General features: G+C 43.6%; 1 protein-coding gene across 1 annotated transcript in view; it reads left to right on the top strand.

Annotated features, from left to right (window-relative positions):
• LOC146811159 (uncharacterized) overlaps nt 1-25881 on the top strand; it is a 183580-nt gene that overhangs the window by 45305 nt on the left and 112394 nt on the right. The window lies entirely within an intron of this gene.

Below are 25881 nucleotides of genomic sequence, written 5' to 3'. Positions count from 1 at the left end.
TCCCCTCTGGGGGAGCCGGAGCAGATTCCTCGAGGTTCAACCGGTTTCCAAAGCAGCAGCACCACTTACGGAGTGCGCTAAAAGCAGGCATGCTCAGAAATAATGCAAAATATGCAATATTATAAAGAAAATGGCACTTAATCGTTGCGCCGTTCAAAGTTACACAGCTCCGGAGAAATCTCTCCACATTACCTGCCTATATGTGTTGCAACGCATATATTTTCACAATAACCAATACAAGATATGACCAGTCATCACAAATCAAACTCAAATAGCCAGACCAGGCTTCAAAAACTCGGAGCAAGTACCGTACAACGGTTCTTACCAATCAAGAGTCCAGATTCCAACTGCCAAGCTCCAAAATTCGCCCAAACGGCTTTCACGGCAGGACCGACAGAAGAGGTCTCAGTCGAGGACAGGCGCCACCCAGACGGTCAGCTCGGAAGGGAAGGAAGAAAAACCTCGGGATGCCAGGGCTAAAAGACGCCGCTGGCAGTGATCACATCCTCGGCCAAATTCCTCACCTTCGTTGCGACCAGTCCTTCGAGCATCCGAGTCGCCGATGAGCCCCACGTGACGGGCGCCAATTGATGAATACAAGCCCCAGCTAGGCCCGCAGGACACAAGGGTTCGCTCTCCTGCAATGGAATCTATAAGGAAGTTGGCACGGAAACTGCAAAGTACAAAGACAAGGTTTATTAACCCTTAAGGGTGGTCCTACAATCCATACAACACTCTTCAGTATTGCATAGAGTAGCACAAAGAACTTACATACATGGTCCCCTTTTATACACAACAGAGGGGCTCATAAGTGGGTGGATACAAAATAAGACAGAGAATATTACCTTTTATGGTCATTTTCGATACTGAATCAATATATGGGCAGAGCTGATACACTCCTTGAGCCCGCAAAAACATGGTCAAGCAAGGCTAACTGGTAACAGATGTGGTCAAGTCTGGGCATGCGCCAGATGGACAAAGGAGCTATTTATAGACTGTTACTAGGCAGATTACAAAAGCAACTAACAATGAGGTAGGACTTTTCTCGTGTTGAACACGTGGAGACATGACAATACAAAATGGAGTCCGAACTTCAGTCAACATAACAGAAGAGACATGCGCTAAAGAAGGGGGAATTCATGTCTTTAGTAAATGCTTAATCACATCGTTGTTTCAATTTACAACACTTTTCCCACAGAGGTTTTGAAGGTGATCTATAAGCTAAACTGAGAGCATATTTTCTGTAAATTCACATTATCTTTCTCAGTCATGGGAGAATGAAGTCTGACAGTCTCAGTAAAACATGTACATCCAACAAGGTCAGAGACTGTCAGTTGATTCCTTTGTGTTCTACTGCAGCTTCCCAGAGTGTTCTAAAGAACAACTAGAGTACTAACAGTCCTACTTATCACAAAAGTATGGCACACCTGAAGCCATCTTGCTTGGAATAAAGTGGTAACTCTTAAAACATTTAATTTAAAAAGGAACAAAATGAGGGGGCTCATTTTGCCATAGAAAGTATGATTAGTGCTGCAGAAAGAAAAATTAGGGCACATTTTGAGTGACTTCTCAAATCCTCTTCTATTTCATTAAAATATTCTGACATGCAGACTGAAACATGCACTTTCAATACCAGCAGCAGACGTCCCTGGTGAGCAGTAGCTTTACTACAGTGATCTAATAAGCAACTAGAGTGCTAACATTCTGAATTTATGGCAAATGTGTGACACATCTGAATGCCTTCTTGATGGAATCAAAGTAAAAAACTGAAAGCTTTTCCTACTGAGGAGACTGTAGTAAATGAGGAAATTAGGAAACATCATAACAAATAAGTCTCCCAAAATGGCCACCAGAGACAAAAGAGCCCAAATGTAGCCCAAATATCACCGAGATGTAACCCAAGTATAGCCCAATGACAGAATGTCCCAGAGTGTTCTAACAAACAACTAGAGTGCTAACAGTCCTACTTATCACAAAAGTATGGCACACCTGAAGCCATCTTGATTGGAATAAAGTGGTAACACTTAAAACATTTAATTTACAAAGGAACAAACTGAGGGGTTCATTTTGCCATAGCAATTATGATTAGTGCTGCAGAAAGAAAAATTAGGGCACATTTTGACTTCTCAAATCCTCCTCTATTTCATACAAATATTCTGACATGCAGACTGAAACATGCACTTTGAATACCAGCAGCAGACTTCCCTGGTGAGCAGTAGCTTTACTACAGTGATCTAATAAGCAACTAGAGTCCTAACATTCTGAATGTATGGCAAATGTGTGACACATCTGAATGCCTTCTTGATGGAATCAAAGTAAAAAACTGAAAGTTTTTCCTACTGAGGAGACTGTAGTAAATGAGGAAATTAGGAAACATCATAACAAAGAAGTCTCCCAAAATGGCCACCAGAGACAAAAGAGCCCAAATGTAGCCCAAATATCACCGAGATGTAGCCCAAGTATAGCCCAATGACAGAATGTCCCAGAGTGTTCTAACGAACAACTAGAGCGCTAACAGTCTTACTTATGACAAAAGTATGGCACACCTGAAGCCATCTTGATTGGAATAAAGTGGTAACACTTAAAACATTTAATTTACAATGGAACAAAATGAGGGGGTTCATTTTCCCATAGAAATTATGAATAGTTCTGCAGAAAGAAAAATTAGGGCACATTTTGACTTCTCAAATTCTCTTCTATTTCATAAAAATATTCTGACATGCAGACTGAAACATACACTTTTAATACCAGCAGCAGACTTCCGTGGTGAGCAGTAGCGTTACTACAGTGATCTAATGAGCAACTGGAGTGCTAACATTCAGAATTTATGGCAAATGTGGGACATATCTGAATACCTTCTTGATGGAATCAAAGTAAAAAACTGAAAGCATTTCCTACTGAGGAGACTGCAGTAAATGAGGAAATTAGGAAACTTCATAACAAATAAATCTCCCTAGATAGCCACCAGAGACAAAAGAGCCCAAATGCAGCACAAATATCACCCAGATGTAGCCCACATGTAGCCCAATGACAGAAGTGTGCAAAACACTTATTTTTTGTGTATGTGCAGTTTCATATAGTGCAGACTTGTCAGGTATTGGAGTGCTTTACATGAGCATTGGTTACATCACACAAGATCAAATTAATTTTGGTTGTAGACATGGGGAGATTAAGTGATTTGACCAGAATCACAGAATGTTGAACTGAAGCAGAAACTCCAACCTTGTTCCCCAGTTGCAAAGTCTGCAGCTCTGGAAGTAACACCACCTCCTCTCCCCTAGGTGCAACATTTAATCAAGTGGTCAACTGGATAAAAAAACATAAAGATTACAAACAATTTAAAAGTTCTTTGTTGCTATTTGAAAACTCAGAAAATATGTCCTCATTTTAGTTTTTTAGAGCACTAACCATAATTTTGATGCAAATAAGACCCTCTCATATATGTAATTTCTAAAGGAAATACTCTAGGTATTACAGTTTTGATTACATCAAGATGACGTCAGGCGTTCCACACTTTTGTAATAAATATAGAATGTTAGCAATCTAGTTGTTCATTGGGATACTGTTGAGAGGCAGAGGCCAGGGGCACAGACTCTGAAAATTGAAGGCAGGTAGGAGAGTGCAGAGGCAACAATTTGACCACACTGGGCAGGCAGGAAGGGCAGTGGCAGCACAACAGACTATGGAGGGCAGTGGAAAGGGGGGCAGGGGCAACAAACCAACAATACAGGACTGGCAAGAGAGGCTGTGGCAATATAATAGACCATTGTGGGCAGAAGGAAGAGGCAGTGGTAGTACAACCATACATGCCAACAGACCCGTTTCAGCCAGGAAACGTCCAATGTTTTTAAGCTCAAATGGGCTTTACTTGATCTGTCTCCTGTCTACAATCTCCTCTTTTTTAATGTAACTCAAAGGGGAAAATCAATACCCCAGTTTTTTTTCAAAATCTCCCTCTTACCAAGTTCAAAATGTTTGCAAGTATGGTACATTAGATCATGGTAGGCAGGATGAATTGGGGTAGGGACATGGACTCGGATAACAGACGACATGAGGGACATGGAGAGGTGCACCAAACTGACCCTACAGGGCAGGCATCAGGGAGTGCAGCACAACAATCCATGGAAAGCAATAGGGAGGGGACAGGACCATGCACATGGACAACAGAGAACAGAGGGGAAAGAGGCAATGGTAGCTAGCTGACCATAATGGACAGATAGGAGAGAAAGCTGCAGCATAACAGACCATAAAGGGCAGGAGAGACGGATCAGAGGCATTACAATGGAACAGGCAAGCCAGGAGGGACGGAATAGGGGTCTGCACATGGAAACAGAGGTCTGGGGGCAAGGGGGCAGGGCAGGAGAAGCAAGATGACCATGGAGGTCAGGCAGGATGGGCGTTAGAAACACGACACACCATGGAGAGCAACAATGAGACTATGATGTCATACACACAGACCATGGAGGGAAGGTGGGAGGGGGTCAGGGGCAGCTAGCTGACCACACAGGGAAGGTGGGAGGGGCCATGGCAGCACAGAAGACCATGCATGGTAAGCAGGAGGGTTAGTGGCAGCACAATGGCTATGATTGGCAAGAAGGAGGGTGCAGGGGCATGCACAAAGGACCATGGAGGATAGAAGGGAGGGTCAGGACCCGGGCACAGACAAGAGAGTTCAGGGGAAGGGGCCTCACAACAGACCGCACGGGGCAGGCAGGAGGAGCAGTTGCAGCACAACAGACCAGGGAGGGCAGAAGGGTGTGGCAGTAAAATGGACCATGGAGGACAGGAGGAAGGGGATAGGGGCATGGCATGTGGACAGGCAGGGTGGAGGTGGCAGGGACAGGTTACAGTCATCTGACAATGCTAGGCAGGTGGGAGGGAAGTGGCAGCTCAACAGAACACTCAGAGTAGATAGGAGTGGCAGGTCCATGAAACATGGTGGGCAATAAGGATGGAGCAGGGGCATGCACAAAGACATCGGAGGGCAGGGGGAAGGAGAATAGGGGCAGCAAGCTAAGCACAGAGACTAAGCAGGAGGTCAATGATGGGCCATAGAATTGGGCAATGGAGGGCAGGAGGAGTGGACTGGTACATCATGCTAAATGGAGGGCAGTGGCAGCACATCAGACCATGCATGGCAGTAGGGAGGAGGCTAGTCGATGGATTCAGACAACAGAGGATAGGGAGGAGGTGGATGGGGCAGCAAGCTAACTGTTCAGAGAAGGTGGGTATTAGGAACTTTATTGTTTTTAAAATGTGTGTCTGTGCGAACTACTTAAAATATGCACAAGTATGCAGCATAATCTCACTTTTATTCAGGAAGAAGAGGACGTTTGTGACTGTGACTCCTGGCTCACTTGGCAGAAACACCCCCTGACCCTCCACCCCCCCATCGCAAAATGTAATGTCCGTGAAAAGGGTAGGTGGACGCAGTGTTATATAGAACATAGTCCTGAGAGCACGATTGAAAATGAAAACTAGATATAGTATATGGTATAAACTATGCACCAAAAAGTGTGATATAAGATGAACCGGGGCGTGAAATATAATATGCAATACATTGTGCGCAATGATAGATTCATTGGAGAGCACGAGATAGCACAGGCACTAGCTCGTGCTATGTGATATGCGCCTTGGAGTGTAATATGCACAGGGCAGTGTTGTGTAACCTAACTAGTCTCTAAAGTTGTAATATAAAATATGTGCTGGGGAGTGTAACGTTGCATATGCACTGTGACAACGATATGGATCCCAGATTGTAATATGTATGGCATAGCGCTGTGCGTTATAACATAGGCATCGAGGAAGGCACGTTAGATGGGGCAATATAAGCCGTGCGAAGGCAAGTGTGGTACGACATATTCACGGGGTGGTGTTACAGTGCACATGGGCTAGAGAGTGTCATAGCATACGCACTAGCTGGTGGAATACAACACAGAGGTGTGAGGCACTCGGCGGGCAATGGTGGGTGTAACACAGCATTGGGCTCAGCCAGGAGCACGCTGTGACTCTCAAGTAAGGTTTGTCTCCTTTCCAGAGAGTAAAATAAAAAGTATTACACATGCAGCGGTGGATGTGTGTTTTATTAACTGTGAGGGGGGTTTCTTGCATAGTTTGGTTGAATTTTTGTTGAATCCCCTTTGAATGGCTTGGTGTGCGTGTATATTAAATGTGCCCGTCAATAGCTACCCATGCTCGTATAAATAAACGACAAGGGTGTCTACTTGGAGACTACCCACCGGTGGGGGCGCCTGGATTAGGCACGGTAGGGCGTCAGACACGTCAGAGCTTCACTAGCTGTGTAAATACATTCCATGTGGATTCATTCTATGCATAGTTGCCTTTTAATGATTATCATGCAAATCGTCATGGTGATAGGTACATACGGTTTGTCCAGCATGTGCTAAGTGTTTCTATAAATATATAATAATAAAAAACAAAGGCCGGCCCCGGGGTATGGGGTCCCCTGGGCCATAAGTGGCCTGAGGAGGGGGGCAACGCAGCCCCCTCCTAAAGATTTTTTTTTAAAAAGGCCATGACCCGGGGGTTGGGGTCCCCTGGGCCGATTAAGGCCTTGGGAGGGCCGAATTTTTATTTTTTATTTTTTTTTAAATTAGGGTGCAGGCCCTGGGGGATGGGGTCCCCAGGGCCAGTAAATTAGAAAAAGAAGGGGGGCAACACAGCCCTCCTTCTTAAAAAAATAAAATAAATAAAAGACTGGCATTGCGCCGGAGGCCACGCCCCATCCTAGCAGCACTCTGCAAACCCACCCCCTGGCCAGTTGTAAGTTGGGGAATTAATTCCCCTTCAACACTGAGGGTCCCTGAGGGCCAACTAGCCCAACAGGTATCTCCAGTATGCGCCAGGGAGCTGCGTTGCAGACAGGTGTTCTGAGGCCATGCCCCTTTTTATACCTCTCTGCAATGCAGCTCTGTGGCGCTTACTGGAGGTACCTAGTGGTCTAGTTGGACCCTAGGGACCCTCGGGATTCAAGGGGACTTAATCTCCCAACTTAAAACGGCCACAGGACGTGTTTACACAGTGGGGAAGTGAGGGGACGGGGCCTGAAGTGACTTGTGGAAACACGCCCTGTGGCGCGTTTCAAGAGGTAGTTTTAATCACCTGCCCTATTATATACTGGGGGCTTACAGAGGAGGTCATGCTGATCACAGGGGGACCCCAACGCATAGTGTTCCCTAGTGTATGTAGGTGTTTTCACTGTATTCTGAGTGTCTTTTAACATAGCACTGGCTCTAGGACTGGTTAGTCAGACTCAGTTAACACCAGTATCCGTCTGAAAAAGTTGAGGGTACAGGATGATTTTGCAACAAGGCTTCTTTCTGTGTTTCTGTTTGTTCTTTCTCCACGTTGTCTTTCTTCCTGCACTTTTCTTCGTCTTTGAGGACTTCTGTTGCTTCTTTCTGCATTTCTTTTTTTTCTTTCTGTGCGTTTTTCTTCTTTCTTCACATGTCCTATATCTCTAGCCATAGTTAGAAATGAGCATTTAAAAAACCTTTGGAATTCACTGAAAAAACCATAGGTTTCAGGCACGTTATAGTTAGGAATTAGCATTTAAAAAACCTTAGAAATTCACTGAAAAAACCATAGGTTTCAGGGGCGTTATAGTTAGCTGGACTTTTCACTCTTACAAAACCATTGAAATTCCCCCGTTATAGTTAGTTCAGCTAACTATAACTCGCGCGCCCGCAATGCACTGCTGATGACGTCACATATTACATCACTCATGACATGGTCAGTGACATCACTCATGACATCACTGATGACATCTCAAATGACATCACTGATGACATCATCTGTGTGATAGAGTGGCAAACCTCCTCTTCCCCTAATATAACCTTTGATCCACACATTCAAAAATATTCCACATAACTAGTTGCATAGTAATACTACATTCATAATGCAGAGTGCAGATTTGTAAAATAAGGCAATAAGCACTAGCCCAAAACATTCTTTACATCAGGAGAGGGTAACGCAAACAAAACGTTTTGCCCCTAAGATGAAGAATACCAACCTTTGTCTCTCTAATATGCTCCAATAGTGCCCACCATTGGTAACCTGTGAGGGGGTACAGATGCCTTCCATTTGATGGCAAAACATAAGCGAGCTATGACTATTGCAATAGAGATAGCTACAGTAGTATGTTGACCTATATCTTCTTTTCTGTCCAGCATAATATCTCTAACAGTTAGCAGTACCTCAACCTGAAACAGCTGAGACAATTGTAATGCTGCATCACTTTAATACTGAACTAATCGCAAGGAGCCAACAAAAAAATGAACTATATCAGCAGCACATAGTCCATACCTTAGGAAGCTACAATTACTGTCAGTCTTGTTCGAAGCCCATTTAACTACCCTTTTCAGCATATAGTACAACATACAGGGGTTCTAAATTGTTGGAACTTCAAGTTGACCAAATCCACAGACAAGTAGATAGTTTTGAAGGAGCCCTTAATATCCGATACTTGGATAGGCAAACCATTCTTGGAACTCTATTTTTTCCAAGGGTATGAAGTTCCTCCTCCTTATATACAGTCATTAGATGATAAAGTATCCTTATAGTGAGTTTGTTATCACTTAAATATATATATGAGAGAAGCGCCAAATCATTATTAATGATCTTACTTACAACATTATGTTGGAAATAATTCCAAATCTTAGGATATTTAAAAAAATAATTATAAGAAAATCTATATTCTTGCTAAAGGGAAGCAAAATTGTTAAAACCGACTGTTCAAATACCTGCCCTAGGATGTTGATGTCATGGGTGTGCCAAGATCTAGCAAAATAATTTTAAAAGATAGACAGTAGATATAGCTTGCCCAAAGAGGTGCAAAGAAATGTAAAGAAGTGATTTGAAAAGAAGAACAGATATCTCCCCATATCCAATGGTCATCAATTGTCACCTTAAAAAGTCCTTTTTTTAAATAATTGTGGTTGGAGTGTCGACACAGGTAAACTTTCCAGTAAGACCCAGCCCCTAATTCATATACGAACGAGTTGCGGTCTATTTGACAATTAGTAAGCAGCAAGAAGATATCTAATACAAGAGACACAGACTGCCCAAAAACACATCTTAACATCCAGTAACAACAACCCCCCCTGATTGGGAGGAGTTTCAAGAGCCTGAGAGTTCACTGGGCCCATTTATACCCCCATAGGAATCTAGATATTCCTCCCTTGACCCAACTAAAAAATCTATTAGGTACACAAAGCAGAATGGCACAGAAAAGCTATAAGAACAGGAAGAATGTTCATTTTCATAATGTTGCATTGGCCGATAAGTCTGATGGGATGTTAATTCCATCAGTGCATCTTGATTATAGCCTATGTAAGTAACTGATCATAATTTAGTTTGAATATCCTTGTAACAGCAAAGTGATCTTGACTCCTAAATAGGTAAAAATGGACATAACACTTTTGGAGCGGAAGTAAAGTTAAGAATGGTTTAGAGTCTTTTGATGATTCAAACAGTACCTAGAAACTGCACATATCTCGCACCCTCCTTAGCAATAGATTGAATTGCCTGAACTAGTTCTGAAGAATACACCCCTATATAGTCTACATAGGAAATAATCTTGATCTCAGGATTTGGTGCAGTGGCCTGAGCTGAAAGCTGGGGATCCAGGTATGAGTCTCTGTGTCAGAACAACATCATGTGATTCTGGGCAAATTGCTTAATCTTGGACAGCGCCTGGATACCCTTATGGCTGATAAGTTGCGGTATATAAATCTACAAACCTTACAAAATTTAATGCCATTCAAAGCTGCAAGCTTTATCGGAGGACTATGAATAAGAGACCTTAAGTAATGTTCAATATAAGAGCAAATACGAGCATAGATAATGGGCAGCCCTGGCTTGTACCACATATGATCTTAAAGACAAAAGAACTATGTCCAGCCAGAACTACATAAGTGAATGAGTATCGATATAAACACTGGTCACTATTGACATATCTATCTGCAAAGCATGTTAACTACAGAGTTCCCCCCAAAAAAGACCATGAGACCTAGTCATACGCCTTCTCAGCATCTAATAATATCATTCCAATATGGCTACATAGGATTTTTGTGGCATCAAATAATGCTATAGCAGCATTGATTCGATTAGTAGTGTCTTTTCTTGGGATAAAGTCACGTCAATGTGAACATACCAAATATTCACTACACGAGGCGAGAGTTTAGCCAATAATTATGCATATATCTTGGCATCTGCTTTAATTAATGAAATAGGGAAATATGACTAGGGTAAGCAAAAAGGTCCGCTCCACCAGCAGAGTTGCTCCATTGCTCCATTATATGTCCAAAATCTGGGAAAGTCTTGTCAATACCCAACTCAACTCCTTTCTGGAAGATAACAACTTGCTGGAGCCATCCCAGACAGGATTCAGAGCTAAAAACAGCACAGCACAGAGGGGCATATTTACAAAGAAAGTGGCAAAGCGATCCGTAAAGCCTATAAGGCTAACAACACACTCCATTACTTTAGAAACTCAGGGCTGCAACATATTTACTAGAATGTGCTGCAGCTCTGGATTTCCCCCTGTGCCGGTGCTAAATGTTGCTGCCTAGCACCAACGCAGGCTCCCTTGCACCATAGTGCAAGGATGCCTGCATTGTCTGAGGGGAGTGATTGTTTATGTGCAGGAAGGTGTCCCTTCCTGCACATAAACAATCTTTAAATGGTGTTTTGTAGCTTAATGCAGCACACATCAAAGTTGCAAAACATCATTTTTAAAAAAATTATTGTTTATGTGGAAAAAGGGACATCTTCCTGCACATAAACAATCATTGGCGTTTTGCTTTTTCCATGTATGCTGCACAACAAAGCACACATTAAAACAGCAAAAAGTGATGAAAAATGTAAAAATTCTCCTCATTGGGACAGGGTAAGACCAGGTTTTCCCTGGTCTTAATTTTGCCGCTGCCAGATATTTACGCCACCCTTTTAAATATGGGGCAGCATCCAATTCAATGGGTGCTGCTGTGCAACGCCCACTGAACCACCGATTGCCCTCCCGATTCAGGCCAGTTATAGCGTGAAAGGGTGCCCCTATTTATAAGGCAACGTTAAGCCAAGTTAAGTGGCTTAATACTGCCTGATAATAATGTGAAGTCCTTATCACCAGCACAACATCGTTGAAAGTAATGTCGTGGTGACAACAAGGTTTGTAAATATGCCCCAGAGTCTTCTCCCCTCACAGTTCTGGACAACATTAGACTAGAAGTAGATCAGGGCAAGGCCATTCCCCTGATTCTACTTGACCTTTCTGTTGCATTCAATATCGTCTCACATAGTCTAATGATTACTACACTGCATGAAACTGGACTACACTTAAAGCCCTACAATGGTTTGGTTACTTTTTAAGTAACAGAACTCAGCCTGTTTACCTAAAAACGTCTCAATCGTCCTCTCAGGGATGCAAATGTCGCTCCCCCTCAACTCTCGTCTGAACCTGACACGTTTTAATGTGCTTATTTCTTCCCTCACTAATCTGGTCAGATTTGAGTTTTACTCATATGCCGATGACACCCAACTAATTGATCCCACTGTACTGGCCGAGTCTGATTCTTAAATAAGCAGTTACAGTGCTCACCTTGTGTGAAATGGCCCAAAGAGTGATTTGTGAGCAACCCAGCTAGAAGTTGCATGTAGATAAGTGAAGCGAGTTGGAGAGAGCGTCAACAGAAGGGTCGGGGGAGTTAATAGATAAGGTCTCAATAAGCCAGCTTCAATCATCCTTACAAAAAGGCCCCATTCACTTTTTAACAATTTCATTGACCCAGGGCACTCCTTTCTAACTCTTACAGTCTCACAGCAGGGTATTGCCCACCTTGCCAAACAAAGGAGAAATAAGGATCAGTTTACCGAACTCCACACTGATGGTTTGTCTTCTGTCTTTCTTTACTAGTATCCTACTAATTAACATATATTGGATGTTTGCTTTTTGAAATTGAGTTTTTGTAACGAGGATAATATTGACTTTTCCTCCCTTGGTATCAATTCCTCACTTTTAGGTTGAGCCTACCAGACAGTGCAGATGTCTGGTTGAGCAAAACATATTGTGGACTAGAGAGGCCCACCCATTATATACCATTGGGTGGCTTTACTGTGAACCTCATTTGCCTGCTCCTTATCCGGAGGTTTGTCTTGCTCATTTTATGTTTCGCTTCCCTGGATCATTGAATATAGAATATTCCACAGTAATAACATTTCCATAAAAGAAAATATATAGAGAGTATATATATTTTAAAAACATAATCAATATAAAGCAATATAATTGTTGTATTAAATGGAGACATTTAATTTATAGCAGCTTACCCAATCAACTGTTCGTGTATCAAAATAACCCTCTGCAAAAATTTGGAGAAAGCAAAATGGACTTTATGGGAATGCAGTTGCAAAAAGAGCATTGCAGGTCTGCACTGTCTAAAATAAAATTTCTGTAATAGCGAAACACCATCACACTGAGTTATAAATCAATTTGGATGACCAATCATTTACTCGAGAGATAGAGTTAAAACAGTGAATAATATAATGTCTAAGAGGGTCAGCACAATCTGTGCTGCAGGTTGTAAACTTGTTTCAATTAAACTGGGTATTTTTATTTGTACACAACAAATTATAATCAACACTCGCCTTTGCACATTCCTTGGCAGACCTGTCCTCCTCGAAATTATTCATTGCTAGTTGTTTAATCTCAGCCTTGGAAATACCAAGGATGGATCGGTAAAAAGAGGGGGTCTTCCCAAACTATAAAGAAAGCCTTGAAATATTTCAAATATGGTATTCTTAAGGCATAATCCTGTTATAGGCAGTCTGCAATTTTTAGCCTATTTAGAAGTGCCTCAGGTTGTGACCAAATTCTTTGCCACAATAATATAGGGGCGAGTCCTAATGAGATCTTCTAAAAAAGGGAGTCCCAGCTCTTTATGGCAAACATACACAAATACAAAATTCAGAACTGCAAGGTACTTCCTTAAGCATGCATTTTCCGTGAGTTGACATATCCCAACACAACAGCCCCATATTGTGCCAAATGAGGTACATTTTGCTTCATAATTAGTGCAGAGTTCTTTGAGTGTTCCCCTCAATCTGGCTGCAAATCTATGAGCCCTGAAGCAGATCTGTTCATCAGCAAGGTTCTAGATGAAACAAGCTGTTTCCATGAGCCATGGGCCTCAACAATAAGCCCAGGTAACAGATGGTGGAAGATACCGCAAGCTTATTTTCTCCTATCCTAAATTGCTAATATTTGTCAGCCGTACACCCATATTTCATATGGAAAGATTTAGACAAGTTAACTCTTGGATCTATCTCGGCCACATATTCCACAAAATTATTCATCAAGTTCTGTAATTCGTTTGGGGTGCGTGCCATAATTACTACATCGTCCGCATACAATAATATGATTATGGCTTTTTGGTTGATATGTGGAACATCATGACCTTTCTCTCTAAGAACCTGCTAAGATTATTAATGAAAGGGTGAATAAAAAAGGGTCCGGACCATAGCCCTGCCATATCCCCAGTTTAACATAAATTTTTCAATGCATTCTCCAAAGATTCCGAACCTGAGTCCGGCCTTACCATTTACATAAATATGCATACTGAAATTCAGTAAAGAGAAATCAACACCCATCTTGATCATTAAAGTCTATAGTTTATCAGAATTTACCCATTCAAAGGTACCGCAGAGGTCCATAAGTGGCAAATAGATTAGAGTGAGTGAAAGATTCTGCTCCGCTTGCGGAGTTTGTAATGTTTTACCCTTGGAGTGTGAAGTTTCGGCAACACTCCGCTAACCAACAGAGTTTTTCCTCGCACGTGGCTCACAAACATTAAGTTGGCGAGTGCACCCTAGAATTTACATCCTCTAGCTTGATTTTTGAGTGCTAGAATGCCTCCCACAAGATTCCTTAATGTAGGCAGTCACAGCAGGTCGCTACCTATCACGTTGAGAGAGCTACTGTTCAAGTAGAAAATCTTTGGTGCTCTGTTTGGTTCCCTTCACTAAAAATAAGTGTGAGAAGCTCAACATGGAAAAACTCCACAGCACCTCACAAATGTTTTAATTGGAATAAAACTTCACAAGTTCCACCCACCCATAAAACATCTCTTTGCTATTGCATATTTAACAATAAGTAAACTAAAATTAAGAGACTGTTCTAGAGTACCCACCCCCTTTCTAAAACCATGTTGATTAATTTGCATGAAAGAGTTTTCCTTTGCCCAATCCTCCAATTGTCTTAGTATTATTCTCCCAGCCACATTTATTAGTGAATACAACATGGAAATTTGCTGATAACAAGTTGGAGCTCCCCTTATCTCCTTTTTTTGAAAAATGGAGTTATCATGAAGGAAGAACAAGATTCAAAAGGACCTATTCTGCAGATCAATCCTAAAACATTAATCAATTCAGTTCCGTTCAAAACTCTTCATTTCGGCCACCAGTGCCATTAAAGAACAATTCATCACATAGCCACATACGTGATAAAACATAATTTAAAACAAGTAATTTTCTTAAAAACATATAGGTTATGAATCTATATACAGTTATAAATGGATAAATATAAATAGGGCATATCAAAAAATAAAATGGGGTATTGCAAAAGATAACCCAAGTAGAGCACATATAAGACAAACTGAATGGTGGTTTGCTAGGCAGATAAGTGACCTAGGGCTTTCTTATGGAGAATCCACATTGTACCCAAAAACGTTGCGAGAGTGATGACCAGTTGTATGGAAGGGTCTGATCTGAGGCTGCAAAGGGCATCTTGGTTGTTCTGCATGCCTAGTAGCCTACATATCAGTGCCAGCCATTTTTTCTGGGGAATGAATAACCTGGACAAGTATACATAGCATGTGAAACACATTCCATCAGATGATCACATGAAGGGAAGGAGCTACCTCCTTCACCCTTCGAACCAGCAGTGAATGACCTAAGGGGCAGGGTGCCTATACAAAACTGGAAATAAAATTTCCTATGCAGTGGGACCAGTATTACATCCCAGAATAATTCCCGCCCACACCATAACTTGATGTCCATGTGGTCGCTTGCCAGCTTGGCACTAGCTGACTTCCGAACGACCTTGTCATTTCCAAGCGACTGGTATCTCTTTTTGAGCTCATCTTTGGATGTATTAGGTTGATGCCACAAATCATGATAGTCTAATTATTGCAAGGCTGACTTCATATTTGAAAGCCATGGAATTTAGGTGAATTGGTCATCCTTCATTACATTCCTCAGGCTGTCAGTATATTGTGCCAGCTCTGGAGTACGCCACAAGCACCTCCAATACAACAATGGCTGTAAACTGATGTTGTATCAGGCCCTTGTAACACCTAGGTCTTTAAACAATGGGAGTAACAGGAACTAGTTGGGAGGGAAGTAAGGTTCCTTAAAAAGACTATTCTCGTATCTTGTGATCTCATTTTGTTTGGCAAATCCCCACAGCTCAGCCCCATACAGGATTGTGCCCAGACCCTTGGCATCATAAATATTAAGTGCAGGAGTAATGGGTTTGGAAAAGGATGTCGAAAACTCCTTGAGTATTATGCCAGAGATCTGCTTTAGCCTAGTTGTGGCCTTGCTAATGTGTGGTTGCCAAGGCATACCCTTGACAATGATAACCCCTAGGTATGTAAAAGTATTGACTTGTTCAAGAGAAGAGTCACCCAGGATTAGGTAGCCCTTAAAAGATTTATGCTGTCTGAAAGACATCACATTATTCTTTGAAGTGTTAATTCCCAAGACTTGATCATCACAAAATTTATTGAGATGATCCAAAAGTTTTTGGAGTCCTGACGGAGTCTTGGAAATCAGCAAGTTGTTGTCAGCAAACAAAAGAACTGGAGTTTTAAGACCTGCCAACAATGGGGCATCTGCCTCCAGTTCAACCCAGAAGGAAGCTATGTACTTAATAAAAAGTGGGAACAGGATGGGTGTCAGCAAACATCGCTGTCAAACAACTTTGCAGACTGGTACTTTTTCTGTCAACTGAGTCTGGTTACCTCCCCATCTTACTTGCATAGTGGCCTTTGTGTAAGCAGATTAAGAAGGATAACATCCTGGGGGACATGTGCAAGTCGGACAAAATACTCCACAGTTTCGGTCTAGAAATCATATCGAAGGCCAATTTTAGGTCGACAAACACAACACAAAAGATGCCACCATGGATCAATACAGTTCTCCAGTATATTAACATGAATCGAAAAACCTGATCAATAGTTGAAACCTTGATGCAGAAACAAGCTTGAAAGTGACTTAGAATATTATTCTCGTATATCATTAGTCTCTAATGACCCTCACAAATCCAAATTACTTTTAAAGAGATTGATTGCATCCCATTTGGTCCCTGGGCCTTTCCTTAGCGTGATCCGCTTATAGCATCCAAAACGTCCTTTAAAGTAAAAACAAGGAGTGGTGTTCCCTTAGTATCCATGGATTCCTGGGCATAAATACTAGAAAAGTTTCTCACCCAGTCTTCTTGGTGTATGACAACTTCAACTGTTGGAATATCAGAATCTTTAAAATGGATTATTACAATTTGATACAAAGCACAGCTATCTTTACAAGTGCTGGCATTAATTAATGCTTTCCCGGCCACAGAATAAATGTATTGCTTCCTGTGTGCCAATGCAGTCTTTTTTGCCCACCTTCATGATACTCTTTCATTACTTACTCAAGGTAATCTGTTTAGTGCCTCTTTCAGTTTTTTTTATAGCTTTTGTACATTTGGAGTCAAACTATCCGTTATGGTTTGCAATTGATCTCAGTGGGTTGTGCGTCAGACTGGCTGTAACAAGCCTGCCATTTGAGAGGAAAGCATTTATAATATCCCCATCCTCAGCATTATCATCAAGGCATATATTCACTTGAGCATGATTTGCACAGAATAAATTTAAAAGAAAATCCTCAGTGATGACATTGCTCCATTTAATCCATATATAATTTCATGTAGCCACCTTGATATCATTGGTGCAAACTACGCTGCTAGTCTTTGCCTTGTTATCCGGACAAGTAATATCTATACATTGTGGATTAGGATTACTAAAACCATTTAGCTGTGTCCTGAAATTCATAATGAAAAATCTAAAAGCACATGTGACTAAGCTAATATCAATAGTTGAACTACAGTCTCCACTCATAAAAGTGCACCCAAAAGGAGTGTGCAGGTCAGAGATCTCATTAGCAAAAGCCAAATCAACATTTTTAAAATGCACTTTTTAGTTGCTCGCCATATGCATCATGACCAACTTGAGATAGACCCTGATGGTCTACATAGTCATATATTTCCCTGCCAGTGATGGGACAGAAGCAGTTGTTTAAATTCCCCCCAGCCCCCAAGCCAGCAGATTATCCCTACCTTTCACATAGCAAACTGTCTCAAATTCTCTCACAATACTATCAATTGCAAAAGCTTTCTCTGGAGTAAAATTTTTATTATAATGATTAGAAATATAAAAATGTATGCTACTGCAAATTTTAAGACCAACAACATGATAGTAAGATCAATGCAGCCTTTTTTTTAAAAACGTTCCCTTATAGCACAGTGGTAATATACATTGAGAGGCCTCCCTTTGGTCTCCCTGCTAAGAAGGCAACTGCTGGTGTTTGAAAAGTGGTATAGCCATTTGATATGGTAATCAACAGTGGCCCATGATTCCTGAAAACACAGGATTCCAAAATGCTTAATAAAGGAAAGAAAAACATGGTTCTGGATTTTGTTCTTAATACCACCTACATTCCTAAAATAAAAGTCTCAATTTTTGTGTTGAAATCTCTTTTATTACTATTGAATGACTTTGAACACTTTTATCACACATACATCATTTTGATCAATTGTGCAGTAAGTTAATAACTTAGCGGATCCTGTCAGCATGCTTCTAGTGGCCCACAATGCGACCAAGTGTTCTTAGCACAGTGCACTGCTTATACACATATAATTATTTCCCTTGGGCTCATACAGATGCTCCATGTTACAAAGAGTTATGAATATAAATCAAAGCGTTACACAGTATAAGCATAAATTGTCGTCACCCCATCTTGACTAAAGAGGGGCCTGCAATCTAGAGACAGGTATCCGATTATGCCACTTAAAACAAAAGGAAGAGGGATGGAGGAAGGAGGGAAGAAAAGGGGAGGGGCCCAAGGAAGTCATTGTGTAAAGACTAAGGATCCTTAATTTATGTTAGAGGGGCCGGTGCATTATGAGGGGTCAACCACTCACAGAAGGAGGAAATTGTCAAATAGTTGTACAGCTCGGAGGTGGGGGTAAAGCTAAAGTGTTCTAGTGTCGAGAGGTGGGCAAGCAGTGGCTGCCATACAAGTGTAACATTTGTTTCAGAGTGCGTGATATGACAGGTTAGGAGGTCCACTGTCATAGTGCGCCATAGACGGGTGAACCATAGTGAGGTAGGTAGGGTCGTGGGCTTTTCCACAGCAAGGCTATAGTTTGTTTTGCTGACCCCACCATATGCAAGATCAGGCGCCAGTCAGTGTGCGTCACAACTATGAGAGATTGGGGCCGGATCCCTAGGATGGTTAACTGTGGTGTACTTGGTATGGGAAACCCCACCGTGTCCTTGAAGTGACTCAGTACCTCCCTCCGAAACAAGTGGACAGGACCACCAAATATGGAAGAAGGAGCCAGTAGTAAAGTTGCATCGGCAACACAAAGGTGAGGATGCAGGAAACATTCTCTGAAGCTGGACAGGCATATAGTACCAGTGGGTCATAACTTTATAGGCAGTTTCAAGTTGAGAAGTGCTTCGATAGGTCCTCAGAATGTCGTGCCATAACTGTTCCCACTGCTCCGTGGGGATGGCATCTGGAATGTCTGAGTGCCGGTGGGTCTGGTAAGGATGGAGGGGCAAAGGGTGCTTTAGGACCAGATACATATGCGAAATAAGCCCTTGTGAGACATCATAGGAGTGCACAAGTGTTTCGAAGGAGGTAAGCTGACATGTGGCCCCATGTGTATTGGTGGGAGTGCAGCCAATGTCTGTGCTGGAAGTATTGTAGCCATGTGTAGCTGGGAGGCAATAGTCTCTTGTGCATTGGTTGAAAGTCTTAAAGGTTCCTCCCTCAAAAAGATCGCTGATTATGTGGCATTTTTCATTCCCCTGGTCCAAGAAGGAGTGACGCTGCAGTGTCGGCGGGAAGTCAGGATTCTGAAACAGTGGGGTGTTGGGAGGTGAGGTCCCATATGTCCACAACTGTTATTATTGGGGTGACAATGGTGGCACTGCGTGGTCCAAGCCGTTTAGGCAATCAGGCCAGATCTCAAAGTGGTCTGCATGCCATCACCCTGCCCATAAAAAAAACAATGATTTTTCTCTCTCGAACCACCCATTCTGGGATATATTGGATGGGGCATGCAAGTTTGCCCAATCTCGTGTTAGCATGAGTATCTTGTTGGAGAACCGTTGATGACCTTTTCTCTAGATAAAGGAGTTCACCTTCCTCTGGAGGCCTGTGATAGACATTTGGGGAAGGGGCGTAGGTAGTGTCTGAAAAAGATAGACCACTTTTGGCAGTAGTGACATCTTTACGTCGTTTAGGCAACCAAGTCACAATATAGGGAGGGTCCTTCATCGCCTCAGGTACTTTAAGACAGAGCGCCAACACTCCGGACAATTATTGGACCGAATGGGTTGGCCATTGGAACAAGGTGAGTGACTGCAACTGCAAAGCCTCCTGTGGTGGAAGTGTTAAGTTCAATGCTTGTGATTTGTTTGTGTTGATCGTAAGGCTCAAGATTTATTTGAATGCATGAAGGAGCAAGAGCAGGGTGGGAAATTAATCATTGGGGTTGGTCAAAGTAAGCAAAAGATCCTCCGCAAATAGCATTACTTTGTGCTCATTGGATCCTAAGGAGATACCTTTAATGTCGGGCGCCCGACAAATGGCTTTCTCCAGAGGTTCCATTGCGAGGGTGAAGAGTAGGGGGGAGAGTGTGCATCCCTGTCGGGTCCCCCTACGGATGTGCAGTAGGCGGGAGAGACGCCACTGACCCGGCTTTGCATGGTAAGAGCGACATTGGCTGCCATTATTCAGGATATCATGATAGGTCTAATCACAATTTTCAGGAGTACCGATCTGAGAAAGGCACTGTCCACCCTATCAAAAGCTTTCTCAGCATCCAGGTAGAGGAGGCACGCAAGGATGTCTTGTTGCTGGACCTTCTCCACCAGATGGGCCAGGCGCTAGATGTTGTCTGCCCCCTGGCACTGCCAAATGAACACAACCTGGTTTGGGTCGAAGAGACCCAGTAGATAGGGCTCCAACCAGTTTGCCAGGAGGTTGGTGTATATCTTGGCATCTGGATTAAGGAGGGCGATAAGGCAGTACGATATGTAGAGCAACGGGTCTTTGCCCAGCTTGGGTATTCAAACTATCTCAGCCATGGTCAGTGTAGGCATCAAGCTAGTAGTGTCAGAGAAGGAACTGTAAGTTGGGGCACAAACAAGTGGTAGAAAGACACTGTAAGCCCGTCTAGGCCTGGGGCTCTGCCCACCAGAAGGTCTTTCAGTGCCCGACACACTTCATATAGTGTAAACGGTGCCTCTAGACTGTGCTTGTGGACCCACTCCAGAGGTGGCCAAGGGCACGAAGCATGGAAGGGGCCCACCTCTCCCCTTGGCTATATAGGACAGAATAGAATACGTGGAATGCCCGCTGTTTGTCGTTTGTGGAGATGGCCCACGTGCCATCCTCATTTTTGACCTTAGCGATGTGGGAGCGGTAAATTCAGGTATGAAACCAGCAGGCTAGAAGGGAGTGGACCTTGTTCCCACCTTCATAGTATTTTTGTTTCAATATAAGGAAATGAGCGCTCTGCTTTGTTTACCATCAATGCCCACAATTGACCACGTAGCAAGGCCAGCTGCTTCTTTTGCAGCCTCAAAGGTGCAGTATGGTCCACGTGCCCCAGGCCCTTTATGTCCCTAGCTAGCCCGTTTTCTAACAGCCGGGCCTCCCTGGTATGGGCAATTATGATTGAAGTGACAGTGCCGCAGATAGCCGCCTTAAAGTATGCTCATCAGTGTTGGTGAGGGCATTTGTCTCAAAATAGGCTTGAATCTCTCTCCAAATTTCTGCAATGTTCCCCGGCTAACTTAAGATGTGAGAGGGGAGCCGCAAATGCGGTGCAGAGCAGGGTGCCACCCCAACACCCGTCAGGGTTTTCTCAAGGTGTGCATAGGCTGAGATAGAGATATCGAAGATGCTCGCTGCTTCAAGGAACCAGACAAGTGAATGTGATAAGAAGAAATAGTTGATGCGTGAGTACGAGCGGTGGACATGGGGAAAAAAAAGTGTAGTCCTCTCCATCAGGGGACTTATAGCATTATGCATCTACCAGGCCTAGGGTCATAATGTCCTTCTTCAAAGCGGCCGACATCGCCCTCATGCCCTGAAAGGAGTTCTCGCTACGGTTCAGCTCATGATCCTAAACCAGATTGAAGTCCCCCCTTAAGAGCAGCTGTCTATCTTCTTTTGCAGCTAAGTCCTTGAGGAGTGTCCTGAGATATGTGTCCTGAGATTGCTTGGGGCATAGATATTTATCAAGGTAAGGGATATGGTGTTATGCTGAGCTCTAATTTTAAGGCAACGGACCAATTTAGCAACCTGTAATTTGAAACCCACCTTAAACAGAATAGCAACTCCTGCCATCCTGGATGTAAAAGTCGTCCAGTATTGAGTTGGGTGCTTTGGATGTGCCATGCGGTGTGTATCTGAGCGCAAGAGGTGCATTTCATGTAAGAAAATAACCTCAGGGTCTTGCAGCAAGAGTTATCATCAAACCTGCCTGTGCTTATTGGGGGAATTGAGACCTTTCACATTAAGTGAAAGAAATCTGACCTGTATCATTGGTATTTGTGTGGGGTGTGTCAGAGTGGAGTGTAGTTTGCCAATTATTGGCCGACAAGAGAAAGCACTGCCACCCGCAGAGGTAAGGATAGGAGAAAGATCCTAATATGTTGTATCCCACTTATTTAGCAGGAGGCAGTCTGACAGGCCCCCATGACAAAAGAAAGTAGCAAGAAAAAGTTGCAGTAACCTTCTAGTTCACGTAGTAGCGCTACGCGTAGCTACGCGAAGTGCACTACGCGAGATACGCATAGCACTATGCGAACTGCAGAGTGCTCTGTTCGCGATGATTGCACAGTGCCGGATGCTTGTCCGCACTGTGCAATCATTGAAAATGGCATCTTGCACAGTGTGATCTGTCCTTCTCTGCCGCTCTAGTAGATTTTTACTCGAGCGGCAGCTTTCTCAACGCAGACTGGTAGTTTCTCAGCGCGAGCAGTCGCGAGCATACGCGACCACTCGCAATGAGAAACCTGACCTCCCCGCATTGAGAATCTCGCCCGGAGGTTTATTTTCTATGCTTGCGATCGGCAACTTGATGTTGCTGATCACGAACGAGGAAAAAGTCTCGCTGGGATGTTGTTTTGTTTGCTCTCTGTCGCTAATTTGATGTTGAGGACCGCGAGCAAGCAAAAATTGTCAACTACGCTACGCTGTGTGATTTTTCACTGTGCTATGTGCAAATCGTGTAGCGCAAAGTAGCACAAACTACGCAAACTTAGTTGTCCGCCCAGGGTTACTTCTAATCCCAGGGCTTCAGGGACAAAATGGAGAGGAAAAAGAGGAGTAAGACAGCAAGAACAAATTCAATAATGCCAACAGGGCCATAACGAGCCATTCAAGTCCTGGAATGTTCCATTGGTGGAAACCAGGTCTATTCTGAGGAAGTCACTCCCCATGGGGACAAGTTGAACAGGGGCTGAGAAAATCTTCTTTGCAAGTCCCAGCCTCTTGTCCTGGCGGCTGACCACATAACACAGGAGTCCTTTCTTGGACCCAGGAGAGCATTGGGTCAGCTCCAAACATGAACCGCTCTAAAGATGGGAAGTGGAGGCAGAGGGAAAGCTACTGAGGCTGACCTGAAACCAATCAGGGGACAGCCCTGTCAGGTTAGGCCCAGGAATTCCAGCTTGTGCATCACTTGTCTGCATATCAAGATGACGAGGCCACCAGGGCAGACACCAAGGGCCAGGTGGAGCATGTTAGTTGGCTGCAACTGTACTCAAGGTGTTTGTAGGAAAGTTGCCACAGAGGCCAGAGGAGAATGAGTGGGAGATTGAGCGCCATCTATGGAACGGAGATGCTGTATGATGTCTTATTTAGCCTGGGAGGTCGACTTTTCCTTGGACTGGGACATGTGCCTTGAGCGCGGTACAGCTGTCCATTCCGGGCATATAGAGATCCTGGGTAGAGCAGTGCGCAGGTCAGGGCTGCTGGGGCAGGAGTCCATCATGAGGTAGAGCAGTTCCCGAGCCTCTGGCACCAACTATAGAGATCTGTCCTGAGCAGCAGGCCTCAGCTCCTTCGGTCACTCAGGATGAGGCGGTGGGAACACCTGCCATCCAATAAGGCAGCCAATCACACCGCCAGGCACTGCAAGTCCTATGCCGCAAGCAGGTGCACAGATGACATGTCAAGGAAGTCTCTCACCTTAATGCTGGAACCCCAGTCCCAATATCAGACCCAGGGGTGGGACATCTTCAGACCCCGACACCAGCACACTCAAGGGGGCCCACAGGCTCACCACCGCTCCCTCACTGTACCCTGCAGTCAGGCCCAGACACCTTGGGGAAAGCCGAAGCATGGGCCGCCCACCCAGAGCTTTCCTATGCGAGCAACAGGGGGTCCGATGTGTGCCCAATCCTGGCCGGATGGCTACATCTGCATCTTAGGGTGGCCACAGCAGAGGGCCCGATGCACTTTAAAGATTGGCCCCTGGCCCTCAAGAGCCCCTTGCCCCTGCCTCAGCCTGGTTTCAAGATGTCAAACCCAGGCTTTTCTGGCTCCCAGGCCTCGATGTTTCAGGTCAGCAATTCACCCCCAGGGGCTCCAGGCACTCACAATGGGCAGCAGGCAACTAGTAGCTGGTCAGCACTAGTCCCGCTATCCCCTCCCAGGTCCCAATGCCATCAGATAAGTATAGTCCGGCCACAGGGAAACGGAGACACAGTGAGGTGCGTCCTATTTCATCGCCAGCCAAAGGCGCCATTTTTTATTTTGGTTAGAAATTGGTTCAGTGGTTCTGGAAGCTAACTGATTCAAATTACTTAAACCACAAGTAGCAGTTTTCTGACAGATAACCTTTTGCAATGCTATTGAAATCGGTTCAGTAATACTTGGAGCTAACTGATTACAATTGCTTTGATCACAAGTAAAAGTGTTCTGGCAGGTAGTGTTTTGTGATTGATGTTACTTAATCATGGCTAATACACTTGTAATTATTACACATGAACCTTTCCATTTCTTTGTTCCTAAGGCTCAACATAAGTACATCAAGGTCAGTTTGTTGGATCATTGAGGCAATCGTTTGCATCCAAATACCCCAGACCAGCAAATCGATTCATAATAGTGACATTGTATAGGGAGTAATCATGCCTCTGATCAACCATCTGCTTGTTGGCAAAATCACTTATCTCTGGAGTTTTATAAATGAAGCCCACAGGTAAGGCACTACCCTTGAATTTACCAGTAATGCCCCTCTGAGATAAGGAAAAACATGCCTGACCATATAACGTTTGTGCTGAAAATAGAGACCCTTGCCCCCGGCGACCACTCCACCCTGTTTTCCATGGTGTGGCTCATCAATGAAAGCACGTCAACTGACTGGCCCATTCTTTTGTGTATTTGTGTGAACCTTACCCTGAAAGCCCAGCATATGCTTAACTTTCTGGGTCACTGTGAGACAGGTACTAGCAGCGTTTTCAACCACCTGGGTTTGTTGATACCGTCTCAGTCACAGCCTTCTTGCTACCAGGTAGATTTGGAATAGAGTTTATTGATGGAGTTTCGAACATTTCTTCAGTTGAGTTTTGCATTGTAGGTTTGCGCTCTTCAGTACTGCTAATTTCTCTTTCAATCACACCCTTAACATTACTTGAATTATTAGTCATAAACTTAGATGCTTTGCAAAGGATGCTAGCATGGTACACATTAATTTTCCTTTTGCCCATTTTGAAGTTTTTGGGGGACTGTAGGCAAAGCTGGATACTGTAGTCAAGAGAGGGGGCCCAGTCTCTTCCAAGCTCCATTGGTGCAGGCGTGTCCCACGCTGTGGGTGTCACAGAGCGGGACAGAGCACAAAAGATAGCTGGCGCCCTTCCTCCTGTCTGTGGGCTGCTGGGTTATGTAGTCCCACTGCAACAGCAGCAATGCTGCTAGAAATGCATCCCCTGGATCATTGTCAATTTACTTGTGCCCATGTAGTACTCACTTTCTGGGCCCTACTTTTGCATTAAGCACTCCATGAGAATGCATGGAGTGCTTAAGTATATTTGACTTCCTCCTACATGCTGCATATTATTCTTACTTGCTAATGTACTTGTCCCCTTTATTCACTCTGTGATGTGCTTATCCTTATGTGGTTCTCCCCATATTACTTTCTTGCCCTGGTCCTTTTCCCCCTGCTTTCCACATTGCTCTCTACCTCTCCCTCTCACCCGTTTGCTTTGCATTGCCTCCTAACTATGGCCTCTGTGTTGCTTCCCACACTCGCTTTAAAAGTTAAAACTCTATCACATATTCTGTTTTTTTTTAGCGATTCAACTTGGATTAGCAAATGAAAAAAACAAGGCTATTGTAATTTTGTAGGCGCATACGTGTTCTGCTTGCCTTTAAAATAAGTTGAGCTACAGCATCACAGGCTTTTAAAAATATTCTGCCTTAGCCATATTGAAAAGTATTGGGGAATGCTCTACAGCTTTGCTAAAACAGCTTGCATAGCCAATAGGTCCCAAAGACGGGAACTATTGGCTTTCCCAAACCTTG

The sequence above is a fragment of the Triturus cristatus genome, chromosome 7 (assembly GCF_964204655.1).
Source record: "Triturus cristatus chromosome 7, aTriCri1.1, whole genome shotgun sequence".
Taxonomy (NCBI): domain Eukaryota; kingdom Metazoa; phylum Chordata; class Amphibia; order Caudata; family Salamandridae; genus Triturus; species Triturus cristatus.
Note: the sequence above shows the minus strand (reverse complement) of the source record. Positions and strands in the feature narration are given on the sequence as shown.